Raw genomic sequence first — 9,868 nt, 5'->3', positions numbered from 1 at the left:
TGTAAAGGAGGTGGGTAACGGACAGTGTTTGGCGGGAGACGAAGAACCCAGGACCACGGAGCTGCAAAGGACAAGAGAGGAGGTGGTGATAAACCAGAAAAACCTTTCCATTGCTCAGGTAAGATTCAGACCATCAGCAGTGCCTCCTCCCCCATGATGCAGAGTATTGGCTTTTTACACTTACAAGTGATTATAGGAGCATACAAAACACAGGCACCTATAACTGATTGCATCATTTCTCCCAATATTACCTTAAATGTCATGCATCATTCCTCGCTGCAGCATGGATTTTTCTACATTTAAAAGGCACGAAAAATGATCTTCTTACCATGTTCATATCCTGAGACTCTCTAAACCTGTAACCGGAAAATGATAGCTGTTAAGGTTCTGTTTTTACAGCAGGTAAAATTGATGGAACGTAACCTATAATGACCAGTGTTGCTCACCTAAGTGCAAACCTTTTATTATTTTGTTTAGACACCATCATTGCTACACATCTGTCATATATTTTCTTGACCCAATACGACCTCTCCCGTTTTATTATGTCTTTTAAAAATAAGATTTTAAAAATGAGGTACACTACTGATTATCATGCACAAAAGACAACTGACTAAAATGGCAAGCATCGTATGCTGGGTTAATATTTTGTCGTCTTCGCTCATGTCCATACCCTATTTCACTGGGCAGCCAGTTACTTATAACCCCATTCAACAGCAAACTAGGCAGATAAAAATCACAACAACGAACAGTAAAGTAACGAGTGTATTTTACAGGAATGGGGCTGTCTTACAGTTTATTATCACTGTGCAGTCCAGTAACACCGCTCCGCGTTTCGTAATTTGTGTTATGTATCTTATTTATTTGTTTATTTATTTATTCGTTGCACTAGTGGATGGGAGAGCAATATTTTCTCGTGTAAATAAGCGTTAGAAGCGGGATGGCACTCTGTGTACATATTGTTGGGTGTCTGGGTTCAGGAGGGTACAGGTGTAAGTGATTAGAGTTACAAGAGACACGTTAGTAACTAGTTTGATTCCCCGTTTTTTTTCACTTTGATTAGCAATCAGGAGGATTGTAGAAGTAGTACCCACAGTTGTACTGGATATGGTAGAGCATTGCTCTTTGTAAAGTCTTACAAGCCAGTTAGCTGAATGATCTTAAGGATATCTCAGACACTAGCATGACACTCATTACAGTCATTACAGATGGAAACTGTTTCACTTTTTTTTTCAGTAATGTTTAATGCCATACTGGAATATCAGTGGTTTATGATGCTCTAGTGGTATTTGATATCCACAAAATTTTAAAACAGAAGTGTTGTTGTTAGTGGCCTGAAGAGTACATTGTTTTATGTCAAGTACCAGACTGCAAGCATAAACATATAATATCTGTGGATAAAATGTAACCTACATAGAAGAAGTAAACTTTCAGGCACCTTTTGCAATTTTATCTTCATGAGCATTTATTGAGTTGGAAGTGAATTGCTCAGTAATAATCTCGTAAGATTCCACTCCAGGTTTTCATGGGTGGAAATATTCACCAAAGGTGCAAAAGTGCCCATAAACTAAAACAACACATCATGGCACTAAATGTGGTCTGGATGAACAGAGTACAAACTATATTGTTCATTTTCTTGTACACAATAAGCTAAAGAGGTAGCGTAGATAAACTGAGGGTCTTGTAATGGTATGATATGCAGGCAGTAGTTAGCAATTCTTGTAGTCTATTTTACTGCAGCATGTTTACATATAAAGATTACCTTGATCCCACAAATCCACTTATTCCAGTAACAGAAGAAGTAGTAGCCACAGTGGCATTGCATATGGTAGAACATTGTTCCTTGTAAAGAGTAAAGCCTTAAAAGTAGTTAGCATGCTTTGGGATTACTGTTGCAGGTGCATGGTGCCAGTGACTGTTGTCTTTTACACCAGGCACTAAGGGCATTGGAAGGCGTATGCACTGTACTGATTTCAGTACAACTTCTTTGGAATAGGGGGTACCACTAGGACCAAAGCCAGTTCCAACACTAGGTGACTTAGGCAGTTGCCTAGAGCCCTGTGGCTGGGAAGGGGGGGGGGCATACTAGCCAGGAGGCTTCAATATAAAAAAATAAATAAATAATAATGTAGCAATAACCCACAGCTAGGTGTGGGTAATGCTGGAGTTAGTCACATTTGGTGTGTTTTGGTCATGAAGGCAAAGCTGGAGTGAGCAAACAAAGACAACCACAAGTAAATCCCGCATTACCCACACCCAGCCATAGGTTATTTCTATTATACAATAACATTATTAAAGAAAAATGTTACTTACTTTACTTAAATAATGTCCTTGTATAACAGCGCTGTGGTGCTTTTCCACATTTTCCCCAGTATCCTGGGGCTTTTCCTGATGTAGTGTGCATGTGTATTGGACTTACGTTCCAACTCTTACACAGTACATCAAGTAAATGGCTATCGGTGTTTGTGTTATTTTATATCAATATCTGTAGTCATTGTAGAAGTAAATAAGAAATCAGTATGCACATTGATAGGTTTGAACTATGTTTATAGTAACTGGGGAGAAATAGCCAAGTAATGGAACACTGGAATGGCTGGGCATGGGATTGCTGTGTTGGGGGGGGGTCCAGGTAGGGGGCTGCTGCAGGAGGTGCTGCTGTGGAGGGTGGGCCCCAATCTATTACTGCTTAGTGCCCTATTTGACTATGATCAAGCTCTGACTAGGACCCTGAAGAAGTTCGATGGTTTAGTTAAAAAATATTTTAAAACAAGGATTTGAGACTGCTCTGGCATTTGCATCTAAATTGGATTTTAACAAAGGGTGCATTTTTTCACACCTACCCCTTAATCGTCCCTTATGTAGGTGATAATGAGGTGTAAATTACATTAATGGGTGACTTGTAGATTGGCACCCTGACTGGAGAATGAACACTCTCCGGCAGGGTGTTAATCTACAGGCAATGCCCACTGAAAAACAAGTTGGCTGCTTCACAGCAGCATATTAAGCTGCCGTGGAGCTTAGGCTGAAAATAACATAACGACCACCATTATTTTACACTTGCTAAGCAGCGCTTTTGTTGTTTGATGAGTATAAAAAAAAAAAGAAAAAAGTGTGTTTGTGTTTATATCTGTATGTGTGAGTTTATGCATGCATGAGAGTGAGAGTGAGATCGATCGGGCTATTATTTTACAGTCAGTGGGCAGCGCTTTCCCTGTTTACTGAGTGTAAAATCAAATGAAAGAGAAAAAAAGTGTATGTGCGTATGTATGTTTATACTTTCTATCTGAGCACGTGAGTGTATGCATGCTCTAATGCATGAAAGCACAAGTGTGTGTGTGTGACTGAGAGAGAGAGAAAAGGTGAGCAGTGAAAGCGATAGAGTGGTAACAGCAGAAGTTAAGAGGTTCGCATACCTTTTGACCACTTCGCTCAGATCTGCATAAAGCCAAAAGTAAAGGAGGAACAAAGGCTCAAAATAAGAACATAATTTAAATGTTGCTGTCATGAATTACCAAAGTTGCTTGAATAATAGGATTTGTGTTCGCCTGCATTTTCTGAAGTGCAAGTGCGTGTGTGAGAGAGAGAGAGAGTGAGATTGATCGACCACTGGCAGCAGCAGTAACAAGGTTTGCATACCTTGCGACCTCTTACCTCAAGAAATCTGGATAAAGCCTAAAATAAAGGGGGAAGAAAGGCTCAAAAATAGAAACAGATTTTAAATACTGCTCTTATAAAATTACAGAGTTGCTTAAATAGCAGGATTTGTGTTAGCATGAATTTTCTGAAGGAAATAAAGTCTGAAACTCAAATGTATGTCATTATTTAGTGACTTCAGTCCCCAATGACTAGCAACAAACCACACATTTTTAGGAGCAAAAGGACCTAAACATTCATAGATTTATAAATTCATAGTCTTACTAGGCTAATGACCCAGGGAGGCCATTGTAAGCCTTCCCAAATTTTCCCAAAAGAATAATGATGTCTTGTATCCAAATAGGACATTGAGGACCAGGCATTTATAAGCTACTTCTGTCCATAACGGACAGGGGTGCCAGGCCCGGTGTAAGTTTCCTATTCCCCATCCACTGGTCTAGATTGCACATACGCTGGGTAATACACAAACACAGCTTCACATGGATGGGAAGCCTGTTCCATAGGAGAGGCAGTCTCTGGGACACACGTGTCTCTCCAGCACATTCTGTTTAAGTCACAAAAGTCCTGACTGCAGCCAAGGTGACCCGGGTTTAAGCAATTAATGTGCTTGGTGGGGATGGGATGAGAGTGTCTGTCCTGGGGAGGAGGGACATTGTTAAGTGTCTCTGTAGGGGAGGACAGATGTTATTGAAAATATTCCAAGCTGGGATGGGCAGGAGGATAGCAGTAAGAAAGGCCATTTGATGGACCTGGGTCAGGGCACACATTCAGGCTGCTTAATATTGTCTGCCCAGCCAAACACTGGTGTTAGCATTTAAGTTAGGGGCTTAAGACTAGGGAAAAATGGCCATCTAGGATGATGGCACCACTCCCAGATCCTACCTAATTTCTCAGCTGAGTATAAAATCCAGGAACCCCCCCCCCCATAAGCGGCAGTGTGAGATATGTGGGTACAAATTTGAAAATCCTAGCTACACCCATGAAAGGCATCAATATGGTTGCCATATCCACAGTCCAATTTTGGGAGCACTTCAGTACTGATGGGGGAGTATACAAATTACTAAGCAATAATGTAAAATATTGACAAGAATTTATCAAAGAGTGTTTTTATATTTTGACACTGTAGGAGTACTATGAAGTATGTTGAAAAAGTCGAAGCAAACTGTGTATTCATCAGTACTCTGGCTTTTTCTCTGTGTATGAACATATATATATATATGTACACACACACACACACACACACATATATATATATATATATATATATATATATATATGTATGGATCTACTTCTACACATAGAATGTCATGTAACTGAACTTCATTTCCGCGAGACGAAAATAGCAAAAGCTGAAATACTGGAATGGCAAATTTTTTCCCATGGTATGTAAACACTTGCCGAAACTTATACAAAACACACACCAAAGTAAGTAAAACCCACATAGGTGGGGGGGGTTATGCCCCCCACACACCCCCAACTACATATACCAACACCAGAGTCGCACTACAGTGGAGAGAAGGGGATGATGGGCAAGTGTTTACTTAACCTTGGGAAAAACTTGCCGTTCAGATATTTCATCTTTCACTAATTTCTTCTCGCAGAAATGAAGCTCTGTTATATGAGGTTCAATGTTTAGAAGTAGGTCCATATATATATATATATATATATATATATATATATATATATATATATATGTATATATATATATATATATATATATATATATAGATAGATAGATATGTTAAATGTGTGTGTGTGTATTTGTGTGGCTCTCAATATTCTTATCAAAATGGTGTCTCTGTAAATAGTATAACTAGAACTGCTGCTTTAAAGCATCTATAATACTGTATAGGTGTGCTACAACTAAAACTGCTGCTGTAAGTATTCAGGTACCATTGTGAATCAGGCAGAGATCATTTTAGTGACTTTAATTAATAGAACCAGTTATACAGCTAAGTGCAAGCTGGCAGAACTGACCTGATTCACTATAGTGAGACTATTCCTAGGGAACGTCTATCATAAACCTCACAGAAGATTAGCATTCTTGAGAAAGGCTGTGTAAGAAGTACAAAAAATGCTTAGGCTGGAGGGATAAAGAAGTCAAAAAGTGAATGGAAAACCCTATAGTATTAGACCCAATATGATTTTAGGAAGCTGGACAGCATTCTGAAGTTTGACCGTTTCCCAATGCCTAGGGTTGATAAACTAACATAAAGGTTGAGGAAGATAAGATTCTTAACCACATTGCACCTAGCTAGGATATACTGGTAAATCCCTCTAATGAATGAATCCAAAGAAAAGCCATCTTTTTCAACACAAAATGACGTATTTCAGTATAATGTCCTTCTTTTCAATTTGTAAGGTGCCCCTGAGCCTAAAACCCCATCTCAGATATAAAGCTGCTTACCTAGATGATGCAGTAACGTATTCGGAAGACTTCAGCTCCCATCTAGCTATGGTGCAAGCTATACTAGACTGTCTGAGTCAAACTAGGTTTACTGCCAATACCTCAAATGACAAGTTAGCCACTGTGGGGTAAGATGTGTGTGTGTGTGTGTGTGTGTGTGGGGGGATATGTGTGAGTATATGTATGTATCTTCCAATACAAAACACATGCATATAAAGTGTCTGTGTGTGTGTGTGTGTGTGTGTGTGTGTGTGTGTGTGTGTGTGTGTGTGTGTGTGTGTGTGTGTGTGTGTGTGTGTGTGTGTGTGTGTGTATGTATGTGTTTTGTTAATTGGTATTTACTTTTATTTTATTTATTTTGACATTTGTTAATCAGGTATGTCCGACTGAGCAGGCGCCCTTTTTCAGCAGAGGCCCGGAGAGAAAATCTCCATACAGAAAAAACACAAAATACAGAAAACTTTAATTACATAACAGACTCTAAATGCAGAAATAACTCTAAATACATAAAAATCTCCAAAAACAGAAAAAAATAACACTCTAAAAACCAAGAAGTAAAGAGATATGGAGTAAAATACTATCAAAGTGTCAGAGATAGTGGTACATCAGAGGAATAAAAAAGGACAATAAACAATAGGTTGAATATTTGCCTATGGTACTAGGGAAGGTGTAGACATAAATGGGCATGAGATCAGAAGAATCTGGGGAATTTTATGGTGTCACGCTAATCTGGGGAATTTTATGGTGTCACGCTACTATGCTGCTTGTGTCAGAGGAAGAGGTGAAAGTGATAGGTAAGTTAAGTGAAGAAGGAGTGAGGACAGAGCAAGGTAGGGTATTAGGAAGTTAGAGATGGGGGTGTAAGAGGGAGAAATAAGAAGGTGCGGTATCAGGGAAACAGTGAGAAGTGAGGGATGAGGAGGAGGGGATGAGAGAGTTAGGTTGGGTTTTGGCAGGGCAGAGCCATGAGTTCAGTAGTGTCTCTTTTAATGCCTTTTTGAAGTTGAGGGTATTTGACATAGTTCTGATGGTTAGAGGAAGTTTGTTCCAGGCCAAGGCTACAGAGCTGCTGTGTAGGTGTTGGTCTATAGTTCTTCTGGGCTTGTAGATTTCCAAGAGAAACTGGCCAGAACTCTAAAGAGAGTGATTAGGAACATAGAAGGTGATGAGGGTTGAGATGGCAGGGCAGGAGGTAGGTTTGTTAAAAATGGAGTGAGTAAGGAGCAATTGAGCTAGGAGGAGTTGGTGAGAGACCTCAAGCCATTTTCGGGAATTAAGAGATAGGCAGTGGTGTGAATTGTAGGGTTGATTTGCGGTGAACCTAGTGACTTTATTATATGAGAGTTTTTGAATTCAAGTTTAGACTTTAGGGAGGTTTGTAGGTTTGTTAAGACTGGAGAGAAATACAAGTAGAGTTAGAGAAGATAGGCATAAGCAAGGGAGAGTCTAGAGTCCTTGGTGAGGAATTATTTCTTTCTATAGAGCAAGCCAAGTTTTTGGTGAGTTTTTTATACAATTTTAAACATGTAAATTGAATTTTAGTTGATCATCAATGTTAATGCCCAAAAGATTGGTGTGTGTTTCTACATTTATTACGGTGTTGTCAAAGGATGTGATAATGAAGGAAGATTTAAGATGAAAGAACGATTTTGAGAGAAATAAGACAAGTTTGTTTTTTTGGGAATGAGTACAAGTTGGTTGTCTGTTAGCCACCTTTTGATGGAGTTGAAGGATTTTTGCTTTAAAGTGTGGAAGTGTGAAACATTATCAGCTGTGCAGATGATAGTGAAGTCATCAGCATTTTGTATAAGAGAGGACTGAGAGCAGGAAGTGTGAAGACAGTTAGTATTACAGACATCAGCATAAATTTCACAGCCACTGTGCAGTATAGTAGCAAATGCTGTAAAATGTTACCACTTCAAAACTTTGACAGTGACATCTATTACATTCATGAGCTAGACTGAATAAATAGATATAAGGTTCAGATCAAAACAGTGTGACCTGATCTAATGACTGCTATAAACTATTTGTATGGAGTCCACATATTCTCATTTTGTCAATGTTCTCATTTTCTTTATCATCTACCAGACACATCAGCTGTCTGGTTATTCCAAACTGTCGCTACATCCTTTTGCTGCAGCCACTGTGGTCTGGGTTACGGCTGAACACATTATGGAGGGACTGTTTCACTTACCCAGTAAACAAATGATTGAATAAGGATGAATGCTTTCATTTATTTATTTGTTTGTTTACTGACTATTAGTTAAACTGGGTGATGAGTAATCGTCAAGAATATGCAGCAGCATATACAATGGTTATAGCATATATATATATATATATATATATATATATATATATATATATATATATGTAATCTCTGTAAATAGTCTGTTTGTAATATGTAATGCTGGTATTATGTAATGCTGTATCTGCTTACCCTTGGAGCTTTTCCTCCCCGGGCCTCAGCTGAAAATGGACATGCATCCAGTCGGACTATCCCGGTCAACAAATGTAAAATAAAATAAAAAATAAAAAATAATACAGGGGTTATTATGCACAATTCTCCATAAAAGTAAGTGCTATAGGAAGACGTCAGGTACAGTCATGTGATGTATCATAACTCTGAAGCATGATCTGCATTTAGATAGCTTTAAGCAACCGGGGAGTAGGGGGAAGGAGAAGCTTTCACACACAGCCTTTCTTTCTTAGGTAAGAAACAAGTTTGGCTCTAAATTCTTCAGTGTCTTCACAGTTTCTAACCATAAGAGATAAGGCATCCCATATTCTTTGTCCAGTGACTGAAAAGGCATGATCAGTGGATCTGAGAGATGTGGGTAGTCTTGGTACATCTGGTTATCCAATAGATTAAAATATACAGGACCAAGAGGTTAGCCATTTGGAAGAAAGTTTAGAGGTAAGCTCTAAGGAATAATTGAATTTAAAGTGATTTTGTTGTGATGTAATTAGCTATACAGAGGGTAATACAATGATAGTCCTGTTAGATGGATAGAAGAATACATCTCTAGATCATGCTAGAGAGGTTATTGAGATCATGTGCATTTTTGGTGGAGGTAATGGCTACTAGTGGATGACCACATTCCAGCTGGGGTTGTAAGATGTCATTTCCAAATGCTGCTTTTTCTTCCAGGACAAGGAATATGACCAGCTTACATCAATCAAAGAGTTGTACTAATGTTGTTTTTGAACTATTCTGGATTCTCTCCTATAGACAATGTGGGGTGAAGATAGAGTGTATGCATTTGAAGAATGGGATCAATTCAATATAGTATTTTGTGAATGGTAGGAAATCCCCTAGTCTGAGGAACACTGCTCATTCTCCACTTATTTCTCACCTACCTAGCTCTGCTAATCTGCAAATGCCTGTATTCGTGTTATATACCACTGAAAGAGTTCTTACAACAGTCTGGCACTCCATGCCACTAGATATCTAGAACTTCTTTAGTCTTCAGCTGTTCAGGAATGCCGTTCTCAGTCATTTCTTTATCATCTTACAAGGAGATTGCTTCCTATCCAATCATCCCTAATTGGTCATCTTGCTATCTTCCTTTTACTGTCTCTGCCTTTAATACCTAACTTTTCTAGGTGATCTGATTTTAATAAGTGAGTCTATATTTGTTTAATATGTTTATATCTCTGAATTGTAAGTAAATTATTTTTATTGTTGTATTCCTTTGTTCAAATACATTTGTTACTAGGTACATATATTAATTGTTATCAAACCACATTTGGATTTAATAACTTTCATACACACATTACTATAATTGTAATGTCTGCCTTTTGGCTTGGTTT

General features: G+C 38.5%; 1 protein-coding gene across 2 annotated transcripts in view; it reads left to right on the top strand.

The window, feature by feature from the left end:
* Positions 1–9,868, top strand: part of LOC122800757 (APC membrane recruitment protein 3-like) — a 125,574-nt gene that overhangs the window by 168 nt on the left and 115,538 nt on the right. For both annotated transcript variants that reach the window (XM_044070006.1, XM_044070005.1), the window contains exon 1: positions 1–118. This exon is cut by the window's left edge. The gene's annotated coding sequence lies outside the window, so the exon portion shown is untranslated. The remainder of the gene's footprint in view (positions 119–9,868) is intronic.

The sequence above is a fragment of the Protopterus annectens genome, chromosome 4.part1 (assembly GCF_019279795.1).
Source record: "Protopterus annectens isolate FY-2018-M chromosome 4.part1, PAN1.0, whole genome shotgun sequence".
Taxonomy (NCBI): Eukaryota; Metazoa; Chordata; order Ceratodontiformes; family Protopteridae; genus Protopterus; species Protopterus annectens.
This window is presented reverse-complemented; position numbering and strand designations above follow the sequence as displayed.